Source organism: Falco punctatus (assembly GCF_963210335.1).
Source record: "Falco punctatus genome assembly, chromosome: Z".
Taxonomy (NCBI): Eukaryota; Metazoa; Chordata; class Aves; order Falconiformes; family Falconidae; genus Falco; species Falco punctatus.
In genome coordinates, this window is record NC_137586.1 from 77,840,306 (window position 1) to 77,857,764 (window position 17,459).

General features: G+C 38.6%; 1 protein-coding gene across 1 annotated transcript in view; it reads left to right on the forward strand.

Moving 5' to 3' along the window:
- Nucleotides 1-17,459, forward strand: part of MCTP1 (multiple C2 and transmembrane domain containing 1) — a 277,984-nt gene that overhangs the window by 55,477 nt on the left and 205,048 nt on the right. The gene's annotated exons all lie outside the window — the stretch shown is intronic.

Sequence of the window (17,459 nt, forward strand, 5' to 3'; positions counted from 1 at the left end):
TATTGTTTTATTGCAAGTAAAGATAAATAAATGGCATCTTCTTACTAGTACATCCAGTGGCATGAATGGAAAAAGTTTTTATTACCAATTCGAAGGCTTATTCCTTTAAAATAGGAGGGCTTGCTTTCACTGCAAATTAAGGAAGATGTTCGCGTCTCAGTTGTGTTGCATTTTATCTGTTAAAGCTCCATGATATTAGAAGATGCTTTGCTATGATTAAAGAATGTCACAAGTAAATGAAGTGGTCCAGAAACTCATAAAGGCAACTGCAGAAATCTGGTTTAGATAGTCATGTTTCAGGACTGTTACATAGATCCATGGTGGTAATTTATAGTGTGATCCTAGGAGATTTGAACTGTGCATTCTACTTTATCAAAAGGACCCAGTAGTCTCCTAAGTTGGTTGACTACTTGAGTGCTGTTCAGCTCAACGCTTTACTTGTTTTCCCAGGCAAAATGCCAAATTCCCTGTTACAACTCTGAATTACTGTAACTGACAAAGTCTTTCCTGCATTATTCTCCTGTTCTGTAACATTAGATGTCTAGGTTCCTTAGAAAGAGACTCTTTTTTTCTCTGTTTTCTAAGTTCTGTGTTTCTCTGCATAATTTAGATTGTGAGTATTAGATTATGGTTTACATTAATAATTTAGCTATTATATGAATTTGAAGTATTATTTTCGTTAAGTTATAGCTTGCTTCTTGAAGCATAAATATATTTAGCTGTTACATCCATCTTCTCGTCAAACCTGTAACAATTCAGACAGTGCTTTATGTGCTTGTCTTCCTTAATTCCTGGGATTCTTTTTTTATTTTCCAAAAGATTTTAGTTGTCTCCAGAACTGCTTAGAAAGAGACCAGAGTGTTGCAATTTTGCTAGTGTTTGCATTTTCTTGTGTGTTAAAGCACAGTGTTGCATCTTGAAGTGCTAAGGAGAGTGCTTCTTTAACTAAAATTATTCATTTGCTTGGAGTGATGTTTGCAGTATCAAACCAGAGTGTATGTCTGTCCTTTTATCTTAAGAAAATTACCAAATGTAGGCAAAATGTTTACTATAAAAAAAAAAAAGGAGAGGGGATTGAATCTGCTGGTTTCTATGTCTAATATCAAGGAGAGTATTCAAGTGAATAGTTTCTGTGGAACATAAATGTGGGCCCTAAATTGGTCTGGATGGTAATTGAACATATTGGATTATAAAAAGGAAAGTTGTATACGATATAAACTGGTCTCAGTGTTTAGTCACTGACAAATTTGCTGCTTAAACAGCTGCAGATGAATTACTTGGTTGTACATGGAAGCATATGGAGCCTCCAAAACTTAAATAGGAAATTAGCACTTTGAAGTTCTAGCATCTTTTCAAAAAGACATGAAAGAATTCAACATCAAAACAAGCAACTTGTTTCTGAGTGATTGAATAAAAGGTGTGGTATTTTGCAAGAAATATTAAGGGGATGGGGGAACAGATTAATTTATTTTGGCAAAAGTAGTCATCACATATGAAAACTATAAAGTGAGATGAAGGTATGTATTTTGGGGGGGGTGTCTGGCAGTACTGAAAACTTGATCAGTCTTTTGATGGTGTTCAGGGCCACCTGCTTCCCTGGTGATGATCAGACTGTGGGGCGTGTGCTGCCCTGCCATGCAACACCTTTGGCACAGCTGGCAGCCTGGGAGGACTGCTTTCTGCTTTTGTTCACCCAGGAACTTCAGCGGGTGGTTTTGGGTGACTACCTCTCCTCCTCTGACCCAGTTGGTCAGACCGAGCCTTTGTCGATCTGTATTAATCTGAAATGACTGTATTATTATTATTATTTGTTTTCTTCTAGTAACATCATCTTTCACATCAGCTATGAAATTAATTTAGAGTAGAATAAATTAGAAATAAATAGAATAAGTGAGATTCACGAGTCAGACATGCCATTACAAAGTACGAAACATGGCAGAACACGGTTGTGTAGGATTTATTCATAGCTACCTGGAAAATAAATGTGCTGTTAATCCCTTTTCTAGGACAGAGCATCCATCCAGAATATACTTTTGAATCCAGAAGCTATCCAGAGGATACTTCTGCAAGGTCTGAACGGTTAAACAGTGGGAATATAGGGATAAGAAGGCATCTGTCTGTAGTTGTCCCTTGAGCTGTTATTCTCTTTTGCTAAAACATCATGCTGCTTTGAGGCCAGTGACCCTTCCTCTTACAGTTGCAGGTCTTCCATCAAATTTTCCAGGTCATGCTAAGGGATGGAACAATATTAATACATATACTTCTGCAAAAGCTGTTTTTCTGCTTTTATTATATTGTTGCTTTTAGATATTGTGTAATTTAGGGAATATTCTTTCTCTGCCAAGTTGTGGTGGAAGTGCTGCAGAGCAGCACAGTGAAGCAGCAGAGCATACATTACTACATGGATTTGGCTCCTCTGCTGATGGAGATTAGTCTCCTGTCTAATCTCTTTTATGCCTTCTAAATGGTTAAAAAACTTTACAGCTATTTACATGTTTCTTATAGGAATCTATTCTGGAGAAGCTGTCTGAAAAGCTACACTCAAAGATATAATGGAAACTATTTTCTAAATACTTTCATTTGCCATGAGTGGTTTATTAGAAAACATTTTAGAAAGATGTCCTGTCGGGGAACCTTTCTTATTTTCTTAAAATAAAATCATGCTCCTATTTAATTTCCTCACCTTTCTATTTATTTTTACTACAAATTTTACTCCAAATTTCATTTTGCTCCCAATTACTAAAAATAGCTGTCATGACTTCTCTGTGATTTTTCTGAAAAAGCTTAGGATGCAAGTATGCTCCTGAGCCAGGTTTTTTTTTGGTGTGGGGGTGGAAGGCTGGTCATGCATCATGTGTCCTGCTGCTTTACCAGGTGTACTGCACCACTACATGTCTCTCCTTTTCCTCATGTTGCCAGTTTGGAAAGAGGGAAGAGCGAACTGGGTTCTTGTTTTCCCTACTGGAAGATACACTTGAAGTGCATTGTTGAGGTCACGATTCCTGCCACAGTACATTATACTGCTCCTCAAATCATCTTCCATAATGTTCATATAAACCACTCGATCACTTTTTCAGAGAAGTATTTTTTTTACTGTATCACACAGGGTTCTGCTTGTTTTCATATCTGTGCATCTGAGGATTAACGTATTTGCTACATCAGCCTTCTTCATATGTGAGAAATAAATGAGAAAAAATTTCAGGACCTCAATATGATGAGTTTGAGAATTTGGTCTTGAGTTAGTTATCCATCTCTATATTAGGTGTATTTTTATGCATGTTTTGTACAGCACTGTTCAAGGTTAAGTGTCTTGTGCTAAAGCTAAGTTGACAGTAATGAATAATGCCAGGCAGAGCATCCATACTGAAAGCCAGTGGCTTTTCTGAGCTCTTTCACTTAATGTTAATGAAAGAAATGGTTTAATGCAATAAAGGGTATTTTTTAATTTCATTTTTAAAATTTTAATAACAAAATAATAAAAATATTTATTTTAATAACAAAATAACAAAAAAGTTATTAAACAATTGTGTTGTGTGGCTGCTGTTGAGGAAGACTATTAGGTAGATGGTCCTAGGGAGGAACACCTTTAAGGCATCTCTGGAAATACAGTGGGAAAGAAATATTTGAAAATCAGAGCAGTTTCCTGAGGTCTGTGTATAAGTGTGACTATTTCACTCTGCCTTTATAGGTCAGTCTTGAAAATCTTAGCAAGATTTTCAGTTTAATCAGAACCAGATGATAGGAAGAGTACATAATTAAGATGGAGGGAGTTCAAGTATAAGTATAAGCAATTGCCTATGTTTACTTAAGAGGAAAAGAATCAGCTGAGCAGCTGATACTCAGGTTTGAATATTCTTATAGTTGAGGCTGTGTTTTGTGTGGTTGGATGTGTCTGTTTTCTGGTGGAAAAATGAAGCCAGAAAAATAAAGCAGGAAAGCTTCTAGACTGTCTTGGGGAGTATGGAGGTCCAAAAAGGTGATGAGGAATTCAGATGATGTGCCATGGTGAAAACCTTGACCAAGAGAGGAATAAAAGCAATTGCAGCCACCACAGGGGTTAATGTATTCTGTGTCCCTTTGAGACTGAGACCTTGATAAATAAATAATTTTGAGGAGCTTTCTTTTCTTAGGAACAGCTCAAAAATCTCTTCTCTCTAAGCAGTTCCTGAACTACTAACAAGGAACCAAGGAAATGACAAGCCGATGCTTACTTCTGGGGGATGGCAGCAGATACAAATATCCTCTAAATTAGTGCTTTTTGTTTTGGTTTGTTTGTGCATGTGTTTGAGAGTACTCGTTTTCTTAGTTTTCCTTGGTCAGTGATCTTGTGAAGGAAGCTTTAGCTCATGTTTCAGTTGAATAAACGGTCCCGAATATGTCTCCTGTGTAGTGTGGTTCATTGAACTTTTGAGTGTTTTGCATCACATCAGTGGAAGAATGAATATATTCAAACATCGCAAATGAAGTTTTTGAGTTAATAGGAGAAAGCTGACAATAGGAGGAAGGCTTTTCTGAGCAAATACATCTTCCTCAGGCGTGTGAGATTACTTACTTACAGAATATTGAAGATGCACATAGTTCATTAGTTATGATTATTTCACAGATGTAATAGTGCTGTGTTTTCTTCCTGTCCACAATATTGTTCTTGTTGGTTTTATGTTCTCTTTCCAGGTGGTGAATCTGTGTTGAGTTTGTAGAGACGTTAAACGTACTAAATTTTGGAGAGAGTGAGGGAATGAGGGAGAAATGAATTAGGGTTCCCTTACACATCACTTTCTGTTTGAAAGGTAGCTTACACTTCCTGAAGTCAGGCTTTTTGCTTTTTTTTTTTTTGAAAAAAAAAGAGGACAAAACAACTGTCAAACACATAAGGTGGAAGGTGTAGCTGAATCCATAAAGGTAATGCAGGACCTTCCCATGTGATCTTTTTGAACAGACAGGTAATACTGTACATAGGGGCTCAAAAAACAGTTCAGGCCCAAACAACATTTTGAAACTTTCTCCTGTGAACAGCACACAAAATCCATCTCCACAGCCTCATCTCTGCTGGCTGAGGGAGAATTTCCTGTCCAGGCAAACTAGTCTGTTTGCTGAGGTGTTCGGCTGAAAAAGAAGTTCAGTTCTGGGCTGTCAGTTACATTTCCAAAAGCATCCATGTATCCAACATTGCAGTATTGCTTCTGTTTTCTGCCCTGCTCTATGCCTATAACCGAACAACTTTCCTTTTGGCCTTACTTTTGTACTTTGGTGAGTCTTGAAACAAGGTACCCAGGGACTCTGTCTAGGAATGCTGAAATTTCTACTTGAATCCAAGCACTCGAGAATTGTGACCATAGCCATTTAAATATTTATGGAAGAAACATTTTAAGTTTCATTTTAGTGTCTAATCCTGAAGATCCCAGTGCTGGAACAAAGGAGATGATTTTGGTGAATTAAAAGCCAGATACTGAAAAAATTGAGTGTCCTTTTATTGCTGTGCTGTCAGTATTCTTTATCTTCACCGACTTGAACTTGTCTTTATGATTCAATTCCTATTCTAACTTGTCCTGTTATGCTGAGTACAAACTGTGCCAGATTGTCAGTTTTATAAGTGAATCCCTAATGAATATAAAACTGTACCTACTCTACCATGTGAATTTGATGGATTAGCAGTATAATTTACAAGGTAAGCTTATTTCTGAAGAAATGATACAGGTTTCTATACAGAATAAATGAGCTATGGAGACTTCATGTTTTCATTACAACTGTAATTCAATTTGTACTTTTGGAATAATCAGTGAATGTAAGAGATTTTTCTGACAGTCTGTCTTAAATAATGCTTTCTGCCTTCTATACTTAACTGCTTCTCTTTTTACAGCCTAATAAAATCAGAATTCTTATTAGGAAAATAAAACAAGAAAACATGTTTTATAAAACTTTTTAATTTTTTTCTTCTTTTAACATGCCACTATGACCTTTTTATGTTTAATTGCTGATTTAGTAATTACTGAAATTGGCTGGAAAGGTATGAGCAGTGAAGACAGGGAAGAAATAGATGTTATAGAAAATTACTCACTGTCCTTTTCCATTAGTACTTCAAATAAAGGCTAAAATCTAATTGCCCATTTCTGAGGTTTCCTTAGCCACCTGTATCTTTCCAAAGGCAAAAAGCTCTCTGTCCTGCAGTGTTCTCTCAATCAAAAGTTGCATTAGGCTAAAACAATTAAGAGCCATACACTTGAAAGGTTCCTTTTTTGTTTTAAATAGTGCTGTAATCTCAGCATCATTTAACTGAGCTGTAAAGTTAGTCCACAAAAAAATAAAATAATACCGCATTCTGAAATTAGCAATGTCATTATTTTAATTTTTGATGTATGAATATTCTAGTTCTTGGTTCGTGCTCTTGACCGAGGCTCCCGCGATGGTTTTTCATCTCACTGATTTAACTTTTTGTAAAATGAATTTATTGTGCCTAATTCAAATTTTAGGATCACTGTTACTTGTAGTACCAAGATTACGTGCTAGAGAACATATGTTGCCATTGTCAATAGCGGTGCCTTTAGTTCAGTGATCTGATTTTTTTGTTGTAATTGGGCCTCCTTTAATGTCTTGAATTAAGGGCTATTGAATGTCATGCAGACATGAGGAACTTATATTTTTAGTAGCAGCTAATTAAGAGATGTGAAGAGCTGAGCCTTGATGCTTCAGTGAGTAATTATGTCCTCTTGATACTTAAGTTATTTTAAATTTGGCTTATAAAAAGAGTAATTTGTGGCTTTCAGCAGAAGTGTGGCTGTCCCTGGAGACGAGGGCTGCTCAGCCGTGAAGAGCCGTGTGCTGCTGCGTTAGCTGCTGCTGGTGGTGACACCATGGGCACCAAGGAACTCATGTGTGTATTTTTGGACTGGCTTTTGTCAGCAGCACAGCTGATCTCCAGCTCTTCGTTGGGGCTTGGGTCCCCATTCCCCTCATCCCGGGAGTCCTGATGCCCATAGGGCTGGCTTTCTGCCACCAGGGATTACTGTTGGTGGGGGAATCTTCGCCTGGCAGGTCTGCTGGGTTTCCTGTTGCTTTGCACTGCTGGAGCACTGCAGAGCAGATAGGACAAGAACATAAGGATTTGGTAGTGTCAGATGTTAAGATCTAACTGGAAAGTTACTGTGGGACTGTGACCTTACCCTTTGCTTTGTGCAGCAAGAGGCAGAGGTAAAGAAACTATTTTTGACATCTGCCAGATCTGCAAAAGATCCCCTTTTGGCCATCTATTTATGCATTGTGCATCAGTTGTCCTATTTGTAAAGCTTGTACAATTTCTGAGATAATTTTGCAGTTTAATATGATTAGAATAATAAAACATTTGAACATGTTTCTGTAGTTTAGTAAGTACATACATAAAAGAATAATTCAGAAGAAATTCACTACTGTTTAGCTTTTGTGTAGCACTTTCTAATAGATAAGCTATTAAGGTACAGTTTTGAAGCAAACAGCTCTTCAGGACTTAAAACACTACTACTTTATTTCATTCAGTGTGTATTGGCTTGCATCAGTGTGTTCTGCTTGCTTCCTGCTATTGCACGGGTAATTCACGTACTTTTATGTTTTCAGGCACAGTTTCTTTTACAAAGTCTCCTTTTGCAGAATGCAGGTTTTAAGCATTGAATATTTATTTTTCTGCTGCCTAGAATTAATCATAAAGATTTTGAAATGCTGTGTGAAATTATTTTTTTATAAGAGAAACTGTGATGACTGGGAAAGAGTAGATTGTTGAGGAAAACCTGTGCTTCAGAGGATTTAGTAACATTGTAGGACTGAAAGTAGTTGAGTTTCAATGAATCACGGTAAAAGCTGTATAAACGCATGTGCTCAGAAGATGGCCTTGTAGAGAGAAATCAGGTAAAACATCCCATAAACCACATTCACCTGGAAACTCTGGCACTTTCAAAGTGTGTACAGTCGGACTCAATGATCTTAAAGGTCTTTTCCAACCTACATGATTCTACGATTGAGTCCATAAATGTAACCGAGTGGCAATAACTTGAACACTTTAAAGATAATTGCTACAAAACACTTTGATAAAGTGTTCAGGTACTTTGTACTGGAGGGTACTTTACAGAGTTTCTGTAGACATCTGTGGCTAATAAGAACAGTACTGTATTGGAGCATTTAAAAACAATTTTGGCAGGAGAGGCTTTGAGGCATTCCGTGTCAACGTTAGTCACAGCCCTTTCCATACTTGGTAGCAAAATCAAAGCGCTATGAAGTTCTTTCTTCTTCTGAGATGAAGGTGTGGCAGGCTGGAAGCAGTGTGCCAGCTGCTTACAGAGTTACATGTGAATAATACTACTATTTTGTAATTTACAGCGTGCTTTTGCATTATACTTAGTAAGTGGCCTCAGACACCAAAGCAGCTATTGAGGTTTTTGGTGTGGCAAGGGAAAATTCTCTCTCTTCCTCTCTCCAGGATGAACCTTCCCGTTTGGAGGGTGAAGAAGTGCGTTTAATAGCGTGTGTCACTTGCCCAGGGCCTGTGGCAGCTGGTCATTTTGGTAGCCGTGATAAACAGGCTGTCACTGTAGTTTGAAAGTTGTTACAGACTTCTGTGAAGTAGCAAAGTGTTGTGTTTCAGGGAATATACTGGTTTCGGCTGAGGTGGAGTTGGTTTTCTTCACAGCAGCTAGCATGGGCTGTATTTTGGATTTGTGCTGGAAACAGTGTCAGTAATTGAGGGATGTTTCAGTTATTGCTGAGCAGGGCTTACAGAGCACTAAGGCCTTTCCTGCTCCTCACCTCACCCCACCAGCGAGTAGGCTGGGGGGGGCACAAGAAGCTGTAAGGGGACACAGCTGGGACAGCTGACCCCAACTGACCAAAGGGATATTCCATACCATAAGGTATCATGCTCAGCAGATAAAGGTGGGGGAAGAATGAAAGGGGGAGGTTTGGAGTGATGGCATTTGCCTTCCCAAGTCACCGCTGGGCGTGATGCAGCCCTGCTTTCCTGGGGATGGCTGAGCAGCTGCCTGCCCATGGGAAGCAGTGAGTTAATTCCTTGGTTTGCTTTGCTTCTGTGCATGGCTTCTGCTTTATATATTAAACTGCAGAATTAACATCCTTGCAGAACATCTGGCCTGGCTTCTTATGGCATGGTCTTTTGATTTTTTTTGGACTTGATGTGCACACAGTTTTCCTAGTAGAGAACCACAGCAACTGGAATTATGTGATACGTTAGATCATCTGTGTATATCTTTTGACATTATTTGTTGAACTGACGCTACACTTAAGCTGCAAATAACATTTGAGCGCTCTAGGTGTCTTGGCCAATAGCTCAGTGCTTAGCCTTTGCTGGAACATCTAAGATCAGGATGTTGACTCCAAAGTCAGTCCTCGGATGAGTGGAGGAAGGACAGTGTAGGTACAATGTGTGGGTGAAGCAAAGCAGTAATTGTGAATTCTGATGATCTTTCCTCATGGTTTTTCATAGATACTTAAAATAACTGCATTAAATGCAGTGTGGGTAGAAAAAGAAGCATAGTAATGACTTAATAGTTGCTTCATGAGAAGATTTTTCTCCTGTTTAGCACGTTTGAAGAGCATTCTCTGTAGTGGGTATTGACAGGCACGTATGAGTTAGCGTTTGCTATCCGGTAGAAGAAACTCCCGTAATTTGTTTCACTGAGATTTTAATCATGGTGTCGTATCATAGGTATATAGGAAAATAATGGAGGAAATTAGTGGAATTTACGGAAAGCTATTGGAAACAGAACCCATTGGGTTTTTTTGTTTTATGGAACGTTCTGAGTGTAAGACACTGCTTGGTCATTTATGACACTTAGCTACTCCTTTAAAATAATGGACTGATGAGATGTAAAGACAAACTCTGCTTGAATTATTTTTTTCTGTATTTAAGAATGCTTTCAGACTCATATCATATAGGAAAAATGAGTATTTAAAGCAATTATGAAAATCAGTACCATTCTCTTATAATTGATTCTTTTTTTTTTTTTTTTTTTTTTTTTTTTTACCTGCTGGCTGAAATAATTGATTCCTTTTTTTTACCTCCTGGCTGAAATCAAGAATGCTCTGCAAAAGAACACTTTTTCTTCGGTCTGATTCTGTAAACTTCTCTAAAATTCAGGGAAGCGTTTTTGTTGATAGAAAGCAGGAAAGGAGCATGATAGAACTGAGCAGCTGAAATACTAAGACTGTTGCTGCTCATCTTAATTCTTTCTTACAGCTAGAAAATTGGCTAGAAGACTGTTGGCCAAGATCTGAGATACTTAAGAATGTTCTGAACCAAGCATAGTGAAGATAAGGCTCCAGATGCTTAGAGAGGCTTATGAGCTGATTACAGAGCTGAGAGTGAGACAGAGATACAAGTGATTTAGCATGAGAGACTAATGAGATACAAGTACATTAACATTGACAGGGGAAAAATGTTAGCAGAGCACGGAAATACAGTCTCCCCATTATGTCTGATTCCACCATTTGGAGGTAGAATTGGAACACTTGGCACGTAGCTTCCTGAACAATCTCTTGGTTTAGGCAAGATTTAATGGAAGACGTGAGCAGATCCACTGCAGTAATAAAGCAGTTGATTTGTGGGGCAGCAGGGTCAAGAACTGTTTGGTACCACTTAATGAGTATAATATCAGGTGATTTGTCTGTATATGTGTAGATGCACTTATAAATTCATATGCCTAAGTTAAATTTACACTTTGGTTTGTCTTGGAAGAGATTTTTTTAAGACAGCTGTTTTAAATTTTTGTTTTGTAAGTTTATGGTTTTATGTGCATGTTCTTACTTGTTCTAGTACAATGATCTTGTGAAATCTTGTGCAATTAGGTATTTCTGGCATTCAGCTTTCTCACTCTTAATTTTGGTTGCACATGAGGCAAAGGCCCCTGAATAACAGCTTACAAAGTTCACCAGCCATCGTGCATCCTTTTTTAAGCTCCAGACTTCAAAATATATTTGAGTATTGTTTGACTGACAAAACATTCGGTGATTTAAAAGTTATATGGCAGTAGCATTTCAGTGATTCACTTTGCTTTTTATAGATACATTTTTACTTTAGGAATGAGATTTAGAGGCCTAGTAGAAGGCAGTCCTCCTCCAATACATCTGACTTCTTTCGTTTTAACCTCAGATGTCTGTTTTCAGATAAATTATTCTGCATTTCCTGATACATAGGAGAAAGGGACTAGACTTCTTAAAGCTGGGAATGAAAATAAGTATTAAAAATGTGAAAGCAAAAATCGATACAGTATTTCCCAAACTCTGTAGCACATTTTATCATAAGTATGAAAAGTGTCATAAAAGTTTAGGTGGTTGTAATATATGACATATTTTCTTGCCAGACATCTGAGACTCTTGGATAGCACTCCAAAACAGCCGTCTCAGTGATAGCTTTGGTAATGACTTCTATTCCCTAAGAGGAAGTCAGTGCAATCTAATAAATTAAGATTTCACTAATGTGTAACGGCAGTGAGGGTTGTTCACATCTAATTGCTGAGATGGCTGTTGTTTCTCAGCACTGCAGAAATCGGTACAGAATATTTCTGGGCTATGATCTCTCATCTCCTATAAGATTTAGTCAAGTGGACCCTTTCCTCCATATGCTGTGGCATCTGCTTATGTGTAACTTTCTGCAGAATTGGGCATTTGCTTAAAGGGCATAGCAGTGTCTGCTCTGGACTAAGATGTCTGTAGCTGCATAACCTCAACGTTTTATGAAACAACTTAATCTCTATTAATGTGTTAGCTGCTTTCATCCATACAAAATGGAGCTGTGGAGTAGTTCAGTGTGCTTTATTTGTCTACTGTGTGTACTGTCTCCATCTGTGAGACAAACTGTCAAATCCGTGTTAAGCTTCTGTTAATGTAAATCTAAGGGACAGTGATTAGTTTTCCAAATTACCTATTTCTCTGCTTAGAAATCTTACTGTCTTTTAAATCCAAATGAAATAAGAAAACACAGGTAGAAACAAGAAAACATGGATTTAATCTTTTAGGCCCAAAGCTGTGCTGTTTAGAATATATATATATATATATATATATATATAAAATAGGAGAAATAGATCAGCTTTGGAAATGCAACACATGTAAGCCCGTGTGTACATAAGCATGTGTTTGAAGTGATAAACCTTAAGAAAGTATTACTGTTAAAATAAAAGTGCATAGTATAAGTAATTCTTACAAAGAAATACCTGGTGCTTTTGTTTTTCTGTGCATGATACTATTTCAATATTTGGATTTGAAGATGAGCTCCGAATTCAATACTTGGCAGATAGACCGAATAACACAGATGCTAACTTACTTTTTTTTAAGTGAGTCTGTATGCTGTGAGCATGGTACAAGTTGAAACTGTTTCACTTTAAAGTCCCCTATTATTGATCATTATTTTCCAGACAAAAGAATAGGCAAGAAAAGCAATTTGAGTGGCATGCAGGGAACTAGTATGTCTTGCCTGTTACCACTGCAATGTAAGACTGCTGTTCTGTATAACAGATACCTGTAAATCCTCATTTTGGCAGTACCTTTTGTGCCCTGCCTCTCCCGTACTTTAAGTGGCCTTAATACAGACAACTCAGATTGCTTCTGGGAGGCTTGTTCGCCTTTGAGAACTATTTTCATCAGGGAGTGATGCAAACCTATTGGTTGATTGTCACTGGGAACAGATGCATCTCTTAAATTGTATTTCTGAAGAGTATTATATATACAGTCTTTCTCTGCTTAGTCACTTAGGATATAAAAGTCTTATCACTTCAATGAAAAGTATGGCAGTTCGTGAAAAAACTTTTGAAACACATATTAAAAGTTTTGATGTATAGCACAGAATTTCAGTTTGCTAGTATGAAAGGGCACTAATTTCTAGATGTTCAGATTTAAAAAATAGTTCAGAAGTTTATAACTATTCTGCATTTATACAGTAACTTTGAAGGTTCTGTGAAGTGTTCATAGGCATTTTGCAAACATATAAAATACAAATATATAAAATAGTTGGTTTTTTTCCAAAGTAAGTGATAATGGATGGTATGGATTAAGTTTTTTTCCTCTTTAACCCAGTTTGATGCTACAAAGTGTAAGGCTGGTGGGTGACTAGATGTAAGACTGAAAGGTTAGAAGTGGAGCAGTAGTTACTGGAAGAAAGTTGAAGGTGTAACAGAAGCAAATGAGGAAAAGAGCTGAGGCTGAGGAGTCAGGCATTAGGTAGAACATCCAAGTGACTTTGAAAGCTTTCCTTGGTAAAGGTTGGTGACTCTGAAAGTTAGTCACCAAGGAAGAAGTCAGGAATGATGGATTGTCGGTGTAACATCTCATTTCCTTCAGACAAAGGACATCCTGAAAGAGATGTGTTGTTGTCATTGGAAAATGACTAAAAGATGTTTGCTGCTTGCGGAGTTTTTTCTGATCTATATTCCTTCATTTGCCAGAAGACATGCACTTGCAGTAGCAGGTTGTTTGGTTGGGGTTTTTTTGGTCTCTCTTTGTCTTGGCTATCACCCAACTGAGTATTAGCTGTTGAAGTGCCAGAAAATGAGGAATTGTGTCAGACATTCCATAAAGTATCAATGCCAAATTTCTTATTTGTGTCTTGTGGAAACTTTGATATCAAACACAATAGCTTTGGGTTTATGGGTTTATAGAGATGATGTTCTGTCTGTGGTGAAGAGATTGACAGTGCCCTTTTGCTGTTTGCTCCTTTTGGAACCTTGCTAGATAAGTTGATCAGTGCTTTATTTCTGATGAAACCCTGGGAGAAGTTTAGTTTTGTCAACCCTTCTTATTCCATTCTTGTTACCCTTTCCTTGGAGAAGGAGAAAGCTGTATCTCCAGCAAGATTGCATGCGGTTTCCCTCATCTTTCTGAGACAGCAAGTATGAGTCAGTACAGTTGGTTTTTCGTGGTATGGTTACCAAAAATACAGGCTAAGGCCAATGTATTGCGTTTGAATACAGCAATTAACCAGTTAATAAATAATTGGCACATGATAGGTGATGATAGGCAGTAGGAAATGTGAGATGTGATTTACCAGGTACTTGCTGAACATACATGGAAGAGAAGGATAAGCTGCATTGTTTGGGTTCAGATTGTTGAATGGATGGGCAAAGGTCACCGTGTGCTATTTGGTCATGGGCATGTCGTGTCTTGAGGTGCATTCTGAGTGTATGCAATACTGAAACCTTCTTGCTGAAGGTCTTGTTAGTCAAAGCTGAGGGAACTTGACCTTTGAGAGGAGATGAACAGATCTGAGAACAGCTGATTTTGCCTGTAGAGGAGGAGCCACACTGAACTCCACCCTGCAGTTCAGGTGGTGGCTATGGTCCCCAGCAGTGGCAGCCCTGAATCTGGAGGAGAGGCAGCTCCTGGAAGGAGCAAACAACAAACAGTATCATGGCACTACCAAGTGTAACAGTATTGAAACTTACAGGCATAGAGTCAGTGATGCTTGAGAAAACAGTGGGCAGGGAAAGGAGAGGAGAGTGGTGGTGTTCCCCGCCCCCCCCACCCCCCCTTTTTTTTTCTTTTTTCTTCTCCTTATTGATGTATTGCTGCTCCTGATCAGGTTCATCTGCAGACTTTTGTCTCATAGCGGAGGCTGCAGTTCAGTCAACCTCTTCTGCTCCCTAACAGGGATGGGAAGCTCTAGAACAGAAGACATCCCATTTTATTCACAAGGCTGCCATCATGACTACTGCTGTATTAGTACCATGTGCTTGCAGCTTATTATTTTATTCTGTACCTTAAGAACTGGATAATCCATTACATTAGTGTGTAATCATAAGATAGGGGCAAAACGCCTCCTGTAAGGTCAGACACTGCTCAACCAGGTGATGCTTTACTGGGAAACTGAATGGGTTACATAAGCACATCAAGAGGTCTCCCAGTAAAGCGTTACTTAGTTGTTCAGTGTCTGACCTTATAGGAGGTCACATGAACGTATCAAAAAGGTCGTGGCAAGGGGTGTTTGAAAACTGTGGTTTGCTGTTGTGGCATTAGAAACAAGTGCCTGTCACAGGGGGTTGCCTTTATATCCTTTGTCCATTGCTCATGGGCAAGTTCTGAACTACTCAGGCTTGACTACTGCAGGGTTTTTCTGATCTCCCTTCCTGCATTATACGGGTTAAGATTGTATCTTTGCCTTTTCTCTTTCTTTGACTTTTCACTGATTTTATCTGTGTTCTCAATTGCCTCAGAGAATATAATTTATTCAGCATAGATGAAACTCCTTTTTTGCACAGGTGTTGGATGCAGAACTGGTTTTGTTCTGCAGAATGAAGCTGGGTTTCTCCTAGAAAGTTTGTGTCTTGCAGACTGTGGAATTGTAAGAAGGGTTTTTCCTAGGCAGGAAGCTAACTGTGTCTCATTTCAGCCTTACTGCAGGTCTGTGCCAAACTGTCCTGTGAAATCTAAAAAATCTGGACTACCAGGTTCTTAGATTAATTTGGATCCATTGCTCAACCTTTTAATTGCTTCATTTTACCATAATGAAAGGTTGAAATTAGTCATGAAGATCACTTATTGTTGTCATCGATCCATCAAGACTCTGTCTTCTCTTTCCTGCCTATCACCACAACTTTGGAATAAACTCAGCCTTCCCATCCAAGAAAATACTCAGTGTTATTTGGAATACAGACAATCCATCTCCTCAGTTGTTCCTCTCGCTCTCACTAATGGCTGTATCGAGATGCCTAGGATTGTGTATTATTTAGGAAGCATTTAGACAGCTGTTGCCTATTTTATGAAGTGCTGCTTATGTTGTCTGCAAGGTACATATATTGGTTTTGAATCCATCGCTCATGGTTGAAAGCTATAAAGCAGACTGTAGATGACTCACTTTTGTGTTTTGAATTGATAGGTTTTGTAAGGTTTTTTATTTTCTTCGATAAGGTATCCTTCTGACATGAGGCTTAAGTGACAAAATACTCAGAGATGTGACAGCATGTGCATTGAGCAGGGAGTATGCAAACTGCCTTTCAGTGGTGATTTACTGCTGCACTACTGTCATGATTTTTTTTTTCCAAACAAATTTGTACAGCAAGAAGAATGTGCAAAGATGGCAAATCCTTTAACTGTGTTTTGGATTTTTTTTTCTAAATTGGAATACCTTACGTGTACTGTCACCGTGGTTTTACCTAGATATAATTAATAGAAGCTCAAGACTGTTAGTGTGCTTTTTCTTGTGTATCTCAGTAGTTACTGGTCACACTGAGCCAAGGTGGTTTTTGCATGACTGACCAGTATGAGCTCTAGTTGAAACAAAGAGTTGAGTGTGATGTGTCAGCACCCTACCTGTGGTTGCCTTGCATTACTTCATCACCTTGGGCTGCTGAAAATACTGTAAGTTTCACATTTGTATAATAATGGGAGAAGTACCTTTATGTTTTATGTTCAGATATTTGGACTAACTGTTTACAGCAGTGGCTTTCTGTGTGAATAAGAAGAAGACAGGGAAAATTAGTTTGATTTTTAAATTATAGAAAAATGCTAGGAAGTCCAACATACCTCTTTTATGCCATAAGGAATAGAGAAAGTAGTGTTCTGGGTTTGGTCTAGTTAACGTTAGTGAAGCATTAATAACTGACTATTACTCAGAGTGATCGTAGCTTGTATGCAGTATTGGTAGTTGCCGTATGGTTACTGCAAGATTTATTTACTGAGAAATCTAGCAAAAGTCATCACTTAAGAAACCCATTCTCTTTATTTAATGGAACACAACAGTGCAAATTAGTGGCTTTGGCTGAAGAGGTCACACTTCTTTAAAGTGTTTCTGGCACCCCATGGTTTCTTACACAGTTCGAGTTCCCTGTTCTTTGTTAAAAAAACTGCTGTTCTCTCATATCTCTCAACAGTGTCAGGCTTCATGTGGGGGCAAGTGATTTCTGTGAGAATGCCAAATGCAATTATGAAATACCTAATTCAGTCACAATCTTGAATTACCTACCCTTGGTCACATTGCGTTACTCATAATTCTCCCTCCTTCCCGTTGTGCCAAGTTAAATGGAATCAATCTTGTTCTGTACAGATCAGGCTTAAAGTCAGCAGGAGAAAAATAGCGCAAGAGAGAAAGCATGATCCCATTATTCATTGATGGATTGGCATGCCTTCCAGAAGGTAATCCTGACTTCCAGTCTCCTCTCCCAGGATGGAAATTTAAAGTAAGCTGGAGGAGACAGATAAAAACAGAGAGGAAGGGGCGGGCTGTAGGCGACTGTTCTGCCCCCCCTGCACAGCTTCAGCAGAAGGGTCTGGGACCCTTGGTCCTCTTGGCTGGTCCCTGGGGACAGTACCTGTGGGGTGGAGCTGCGGGACTGGCATCCCTTGTGTGGGCCGGTGGGTCAGCCAGGGTCTCTCTCCTCCTGGGTGATGGTGCTACAAAAGGCAGTCCCTGCCACTGCAGCCACCTCCTGCACTTTGCAGATGACTCGGTGAAAGCCCGAGACTCAACTGAGTTCTGACAGTGCCGTGTCAGTTGGCCA